Source organism: Tamandua tetradactyla, chromosome 6 (genome assembly GCF_023851605.1).
Source record: "Tamandua tetradactyla isolate mTamTet1 chromosome 6, mTamTet1.pri, whole genome shotgun sequence".
NCBI classification, from domain to species: domain Eukaryota; kingdom Metazoa; phylum Chordata; class Mammalia; order Pilosa; family Myrmecophagidae; genus Tamandua; species Tamandua tetradactyla.
This window is the reverse complement of record NC_135332.1, coordinates 123,250,233-123,258,980: the sequence shown is the minus strand read 5'-3', so window position 1 is coordinate 123,258,980 and position 8,748 is coordinate 123,250,233. Positions and strand designations below refer to the sequence as shown.

Below are 8,748 nucleotides of genomic sequence, written 5' to 3'. Positions count from 1 at the left end.
CTTTTTAAAGCAAACTTTCCTGGGGGGTGAAATAAAATCTCCAGATTATATATAGGTAAAGATCTTTGATGCAAACTAATAATATCAATAAAATTACGAGTTAAAGTAGCCAGTACGATTTTGTATATACAATTGTTTAGAAATTTTAGAGGTTTTTGTGCAGTCCCAGTCTTGAAAAATATGAGTGCACCACTTTATGGTGAACTAATGATGTTGCAAGGATCTCCTTTCAGATGTCTTTCTTTGGAAGGTATTAACTGAGCCTAATTTAATTTCATTGTCTTTTTAGTGGAAATAGGTCCTATAACCTTATGCCTCGCTTGTATGTTTTTATAGGACTATGCTCGATGGACTTTGAAATTACAGAACACGATCTTTTTAATTAGAAGGAAATCCTCCCTTTGCTCTGCCCTGCACTCTAGTGTTTGCTTGTTAACCTCAAGGAAGAGCACTCAGAACTGAGCTTTGCTACTGTGACCTGTACCATTAATAGCTTCAGAGAAGCTTTAGGGAATATTCTGGGGAGAGGGCACAAATAAACCCCATAGGCCCCAACTGAGCTATCCCACTGAGCTCCAATAATGGATGACCGACCACTTTTAGACACTTTAATTGAACGGCTTTTGGCTTTCTCCAGGTTTTATGAGAAAGGTGCCTTAGAATTCTCAGAAGCAAAACCCAAGCTGTCAGTATGTTGTCAGAATGCTGGAATTGTTTTACTCTCAAGTGTGAGTATTTTTTTCATCACGCTGAGGTGGTTGGTTTGTTGTCTCAAATAGGATCTTCTGGATATCATTCTCTTTTGGAGACTCTATTCACTTTTCTTTCCCATTACTGAACCGCTTAAGGTGAATGGCACCTATCTGAAAACAGCACTCCACTATGGCTGCTCATCATTGGAGCATGGATATATGCTAGCTAGTTCTTAATAGCTACACAAGTTTTGGAATGAAGATAAAACATTGTGCTGGAAACAATTTTCTGCTTAAGAATCTGTGATATGTTTGTATTCCCTGTAGGAACTGACCAACCTGGAGCCAGTAGCTATCATATAACTGTCACATGCCAATAAATCACCCAGTGAACTGTTTTTATAATCTTGGACTGAAAATTCTACTTTGTTTTTTGCCTACTGTCTTATGATTTGTCCAGCAAACAGAGAGTGCCCAGTGATCTGACATGCTTTGAAAATTAAAAAAAAAAATATTCCAGCAATTTAAGGTCACAGAAATCAATATTATAGTTTCAGGTGATTAATAGCTTGTGAGTTAGCAACCATTATATCTGGGGATTTCCTTTTTCTTTTTTTTTAGGTTGCAAGTCCTGGTCTGGTTCATTTATAAAAAAAAATGGAAGATTTCATGAACTTGCATGTCCTCTCTGTGCAGTGGCCATGCAATTCTTCTCTGCATTGGTTCAATTTCAATATATGGGCTGCCAAAGTATGTATCTATCTAGGGAATTTATTCAGTAAAATTTATTGAGCACCAACTATGTGCCACTTACTTCGCATAAGGAGGAGGATATGAGTGATAAAGGCCTATCCCTATTTTCAACGAACCCAGAGTTTCGTCATACGAAAGTATTTAAATATGAATTCTAGGAAGATTTTCATATAATAATAAACAAAGTTAATCTTTCAGATGAGTAAGTAATTATTTCCAACTGGGAATCAAAATGGCTTCATGGAAGAGAGAAACTGTTATCATTTATAGAGTGCCAATTTTATATGATCCTCCTGACAATGGCAGGCAGCTGGTGTTATGCCCATTTGATGTGGAAGAAAATGAGGCTCAGAGAAATTGAGTACTTGCCTAGTGTCACAAAATAATGACACTGATTTTAAAGGGAATTTGTTTTGATTCCAAAACTCTTCCTTTTTTTTTCTTCAATTAACCACTATCAAGGTCCAAAAGTAGAGGTGGCAAATCGCTTTATAAAAATTGCAATTATTATATCCCTTTACATACAAGAAAATGGAAGCTCAAAATGTGTGACTTCCTTATATTGAGCAGACAACGATGCATCCAAGGTTTTCATGTGGATATTTTTAAACCTTTTTATTATGGATAATATAAAACACACATGTAGTGAGAATGTGCCTATTATCCAGTTTCAGGCCTTATCAACTCAGAGCCATACTTGCATCCATTTTTACCTTCTTTGCTAGTCCTGACCCCAGAATTAGTTTGAAGCAAATCCCAGACATCATACATTTCTTCCATAAATATTTGAGTATGTAATATCTAAAAGAACGCTTGTTTAAAAACAGCAACATTGCCATGTTCATCAAAAAAAATTCTTAATTCCTTAATATCATCAAATACCCAGTCAGTATTGTCTCATACATATTTTATATGCTCATTTAAAAAATAGAGTTTATATCATTGGCTTGTTTGTATCAGGATCCAAACAAGGTGCACACATTGTTTTTTTTTTTTTTGGGTGCCTGGTCCAAGAATTGAACCCCTGTCTTCCACATGAAGGGTGAGCATTCCACACATTGCAATTTGCTGGTAGATTTCTTAAGGACATATTTTTCAGTTTTAGAGGATACCCTTCCTTTTTAAACCTTCAAGTTGCTACTTATTTTTGAAGAAGTTGCATAATTTGTCCTTTGAAATTTTCTACCTTCTGGATGCTGCTGACTAATTTCTACTTAAAAAAAAATCACGCTCCTCTACTCCCTGCATTTCCTGTACTGTTGGTTAAATCAAGAGGCTTGATCATATTCAAGTTAGATTTTTTTGGCAAGACTACATCGTGGATGTGTTCTGAACTCCATCAAGAGATGCGTAATGTCTGATAATCTATTCTCCTGATGTTTCCATTGACAATCATTTCCCAGATCGAGAATTTACTTAGGGTTTTGCAAAATGATAATATCCTAATTATTTCACTGCATCTTTACTTATTATGTGGAATATCTACATAGAGAGAAATTTTTCCTCATCAACTTTTTGTATATCTTTACTTGCATTTTTTTCTGAAAAAACAAGTTATTTGTGTGATTCTTCCCCTTTATTTACCAGTTTTCAGAATGATGAGTTAGTTTCCTAGCATCCTCCAAAGTTGATTAATAAAGTTTATTTTTGTTAAATGGTCATTATGAATTCCTGAACTTTTAACATATGTGATTCATTTCAATCCATTAATGGTATTATTTTTGTTGGTGCTTCAAATGACTCATCTTTGTACAGTGAATACCACTTCAAAATGGTTCATGAGTTCTTTTGACACTATTCCAATGATTTTTGATAGCTTCCTAGCTTTCTGGAATGATAAAATATTCAGATTCATTTTGTAATTTTCCTATCCTTCACTTCTATCTCTGTTCCCTTCCATCCCATATAAGTGATAATGGTATTTAATTATAGCTTAATCTCTACTGTGTCTGCATAAACACACACACACACACCTACCCTTTCATAGATAAATAGGAGTATAGTGCTTCTATAACTTGCTTTGTTCATTTATCAGTATATCTCGGAGATCATATATGAGGAAGTGATCATTCTTTTTTTAAACAGCTATATAGTGTTCCACTGTAGGAATCTATCAGAATTAGTTCGATTCATTCCTTGTTGTTGGACATTTGTTTCCAGTCTGTCACATTTCGAATAGTACAATAAAGAGCCATGTGTATATATATGTTTTTATACTTTGCCCTTTTGTCTTTGGGATAGATTCTCATAGAAGGGAAAACCATAAATGCATATATAATTTTGCTAAATGGTGCCAAATTGCCCTTCATAGGGTTTGTAACATTTTGCATTCTCTTTAGTAATCCATATGTGTCTGTTTCCCCTGAGATTTACCAACTAAATATGCGGTCAAACCCCTGCATTTTGTCAGCTTGATAAATACAATATATCTGTATAGAGTTAATTTGCATTCTCTCATAATGAGTTATTCTCTTTATGAGCCTTAAATATTGGAGTCCTAAAATACATATGAGAACTATATGCATTCTTTTTTTTCTGTAAACTAACTGTTCAAATCCTTAATCCATTTTTTTCCTATAGGGTTGTTGGCCTTTTTATTTTGCTTATGAAGTTTATTTTTCATGCAGTTTTAGCCTTTATTTTAATCAAATTTATTAATTATTTTCCTCATTGCTTTTAAATTTTGTGTGAGTTTTCATCACATTTAGCTTATGGAAGAATTCACAAGCGTTGTATATATGTAATTTCATTTAAGTTTCTAATTCCTTTGGAATATTTCCTGAATTTTGTCAAATGTAGATACAAATTTTGTTGTTTTTCATATTGTTACTTTATTTATTAAAATGCCCATCATTTCCCCTTAGTTTTTATGTCACCTTTATTGAAAAACTAGAAGCAACATTTCAAGATTTTCTATTTTTCTTTATTGTTCTGCCTGTCTTTTCACTTGCCAATACCACATTGTTTTAGTTATGGAGGCCTTATAATATATTTCTATATCTGTTTGAGCTAGCTACCTTCCTCTCCCATACTGTTGCACTTTTTTTTTGGGTAAATCTAGTTCTTTGAACTCCAAATTCAACATCTTTTCACTATATTCTACTTTCTTAGTAAGAAGAAAGAAGGTTTAGACTATTTTAAGAAGGCAAAGAAGGAAGAAAAATGGAAAGAATTAGATGGCAAAGCAGATCAAAACTACTTTTGTTTTTGATTTTTGTTAAAAAGATAAGGAGACCCAAGTATATTTAGAATATTTAGCCTTTTTAAAACAGATGCCCTTAGAGGTTTAAATGATAGGTTTTCCTGATTCAGCAATTAAAATTTCCATCATGTGGTCATTTAACTGGCTCCCATAGAATACAGAATGATACCTTCTGCCTGAAAACACTTGGAGACTTAAATATCTGTTTCAGATTTATTAGTGATAATGCCTTCCAGTAATCTGGCAGTAAAGCTCTAAAGATTCTTAAAAGAAGATCCAGGACATTGTTTCGTAGTTTTTATACTGGGAGCTAAATACATACATTTATATATACACACTCAACTAGAATAAAGTGGAGTTCAATATTCAGTGTTGTCAGTTTCAAAAATCCAATGATATTTTATAAACAGTAATCTGAGGAGAGAAAACAATAATTATAGTGCCTGAAGATTCTGATGCCTGACAGTTCTAACTACAAAGAATTTTGCTAAGGTACTATTTGAGCAAAATATTCCATTTTCAGAACGAGTACTACTGTCATAGGTGAGCCTGTTTTCAATAGCTTCATTATACTGAAGGTCTGATATAATTATTTTTGTAATAAGTGGGAGGAAGTATCCTGGCAAGTTAAAAAAAAATACCAATGACAGAAACACTTGATGGGAAAAATAACACCTCTTTCATTATGTGGAATTAAATGTTGAAATACAGAAGTGGTATCATAGTTTGGCATTTTACCTAAGTATTTATGATACTAAAAACTGATTATCGAGTGCCCATATCACGTGGCCAGCACTGGCTAGGTCACAATGGGTATATACTAAAATAAACGAAAGTCTCTGAGCTTTCATTGTTCCCAACCTAGGGAGACAGATAAGAGAACAGCAAACAAGAGCACAATTTGCTGAGCTCTGTGATGATGCTGTGGAAGCGCAGTGTGGTCAGATGCTAATCGTGTTTGGTAGTGCAGGGAAGGCTTCAAAGAAGAGATACTGCCTAACCGGAAACTTCTACAGCAATTACTTTAAAGTTTCTTGCTTTTTTTTTTGTATATATACAAAAAAAGCAATAAATTTCAAAGCACAGCACCACAATTAGTTATAGAACATATTTCAGAGTTTAATATGGGTTAGAAATCCATAATTTTAGGTTTTTACTTCTAGCTGCTTGAAGACACTGAAGACTAAAGGAGATACCAATCTAATGATTCAGCAATCATATTCATTTTTAAAATCCTATCTTTTCTGTATAACTCCACCATCACCTTTGATCTTTCCATCCCTTTCTTTAAGGGTTTTTGGGCTATAGCAATTCTAATTTTTCATATTGGAATGGTCTGTCATTAATATGAGATAGGGAGATGGAACTATCTGATGTTCTGGAGAGGCTGGGCTAGGTTTCAGGACTTATCTGGACCAGGGACCAATCTGGAGGATGTAGGTTTCTGGAAAGTTACTCTAGTGCATGGAACCCTTGTGGAATCATATACAATGTCTTAGTTAATGATGCTTTTAAGGGGCATCATTAACTTTAATCATCCAGTGTCCCAGTGCAGCTTTTATTTTCCTAAATTGTGATATGGCTACTTCCTTGTTTCCTAAAAGTGATTATCATTTCATCTTTTAAAACTAATTAATGTAACACTAGCCACTAGCAAGTGAGGCTTCCTCCTACCCCTCAAAAAGAACTCATGTATTTCTGCCCAATCTGCTCCCTTCCCTTTATTTCCTATCTCAGTTAATGGTGTCACCATTTGCCACCTGGTCTAAGCTAGACATTCAAATGGAAACTGCAATGAACCCTCATCTACTTCCCACATTCAAAAGTCTTGAAGTTTTGCTATTTCTCACTGAAATATTTCTTCAGTGTGCTTCCTGCTTTCCAACTCCACTGGCCACTGACCAGGTTTCGACCCTCATCTTTGTTTGTATTTTACAATAGATTGAGTTGGCCATCCGGTTTTCAATGCTTCCAGAACCATCAGTCTAAAATGCAGTAGGGATCAAGTCATTCCACAGAACTTACTTGCACAGGACCCAGTAATGCCCTTCAGGTCCTGGCTGATTGCCCACTACTTACTCATTCCCTATAATGGCCTCCACCCACCCTGCAGCATTTCTGAATTTAGCACTGTGTTCTACTCACCCCCAAACACTCAGCCAGTCACTAAGCATGCTGTGAATCTTCATGCCATTATGATGTTTCTTTTTTTAAACTTTATTGTATAGTACAACATATATACAAAGCAAAGAAATAAAAAAGCAATTGTTTTCAACGCACTCTTCAACAAGTGGTTACAGGACAGATCCCAGAGCTTGTCATGGGCTACCATATGATCCTCTCAGATTTTTCCTTCTAGCTGCTCCAGAATATAGGAGGCTAGAGGACTTAAATATTTTCAGCACCACGATTGAATTTTTTTCCTTCTTTTTTTGTGAAAAATAACATATATACAAAAAAAGCAATAAATTTCAAAGCACAGCACCACAATTAGTTATAGAACATATTTCAGAGTTTAATATGGGTTAGAAATCCATAATTTTAGGTTTTTACTTCTAGCTGCTTGAAGACACTGGAGACTAAAGGAGATACCAATCTAATGATTCAGCAATCATATTCATTTTTAAAATCCTATCTTTTCTGTACAACTCCACCATCACCTTTGATCTTTCCATCCCTTTCTTTAAGGGTTTTTGGGCTATAGCAATTCTAATTTTTCATATTGGAATGGTCTGTCATTAATATGGGATAGGGAGATGGAACTATCTGATGTTCTGGAGAGGCTGGGCTAGGTTTCAGGACTTATCTGGACCAGGGACCCATCTGGAGGATTTAGGTTTCTGGAAAGTTACTCTAGTGCATGGAACACATGCCACACTGATTGCATTGGGTTATGGTTTGCCATTTATGAATCCAGCTCCCTGAGAAGACTGAAGTCTCTGAAGAGAATGAGTGAGGTATCCATACACACATGCACACACTCATATTTAAAGACATAGAAACATTATGTTTCTTGTATTTTGCGCATAGCCCAGGGCTTGATAAGTAGTAAGGACTCAATAGAAAATCTAAAAATGTACATAAATCACAGTTGGCAACAGAGGAATATGTTGAGCCGAAGGGACATATTATTCATGTTTTCAGTGGGAAACACAGATATAATTTAGATGAGATGCTGATGAGAATTTAATGAAGGACTATTTAAAAAGCAAATCAACCAGGGATATTCAGGTTCAAGGTAGTAGTAAAAGCAAGAAGTTGACACTCACTTCCGGGTCTGAAAGGGAAATGGGAAGAAATGGGGTTGTGAGTCCAGTGAAAGCTAGAGCTGCAGAGGGGTGGCGGGGCTCTGGAGGTCGCTGTGGAGGAATCTGCACTGCCAGGATTGTGGCGTTCAAGTAGGAAATACCCTGTTGCTGTTTCCTATTGGCTGAAGCCAAACAGAAACCAGGAGGCAGAAGAGCTCAGAGGTTGGAGACCATGGGGCTCAATCCCTTTGGTCACAAAATAGAGTTGGGAAAGGCAGAAAATAGTATATATGGTACAATCAGAGAATAACCCAGAACATGCGATTTGCTCAGACTTCGCTATTAAATGGGTGTGTTTCAGTCAGTCTGGGGAGCTGCATGTTGGTGTAACGGCCTTCGGTAAATTGTACCTATATTGTTACTTAGTCTAAAAATCAGTTCCCTGGAGAATGTGGACCTTAACTGGAATCTTTGAATATTTCTCCTATCTCTAGCCTGATAACAACAGCAAAAAGGATAACTGCAAAAGACCCATTTGCTATTTACCAAATGCTGAGCTAAACACCTCCCAAGTTTTATCATTTATTCCTCATAACAAACAGTCCCTGTTTAACATATGTGGAACTGACACGGAGGTTAAGTAATTTGTCTCAGGCTGAAACTAGTAAGTGGTGGGGCTGAAGTTTGTCGTCAAGTTAATCTGTCTCCAAAGCCTCTTACTTCCTAAATTGTACTGGCGCCAGGAAAATAAGCATTCTGTTCAATACAAAGCTCTGGCATCTCCTGACAGCCTTGTGCAAGGTGAAATTCTCCCGACGCACCCTGTATGAAATTGTGGTGAAGGGTCTGTGCA

General features: G+C 35.8%; 1 non-coding gene across 1 annotated transcript; it reads right to left on the bottom strand.

The window, feature by feature from the left end:
• Positions 1-1,343: 1,343 nt before the first annotated feature.
• LOC143689245 (U6 spliceosomal RNA) lies at positions 1,344-1,446 on the bottom strand. Its single transcript, XR_013178700.1, has one exon. It is a non-coding gene; the product is annotated as a U6 spliceosomal RNA (small nuclear RNA).
• Between the last annotated feature and the right edge of the window lie 7,302 nt (positions 1,447-8,748).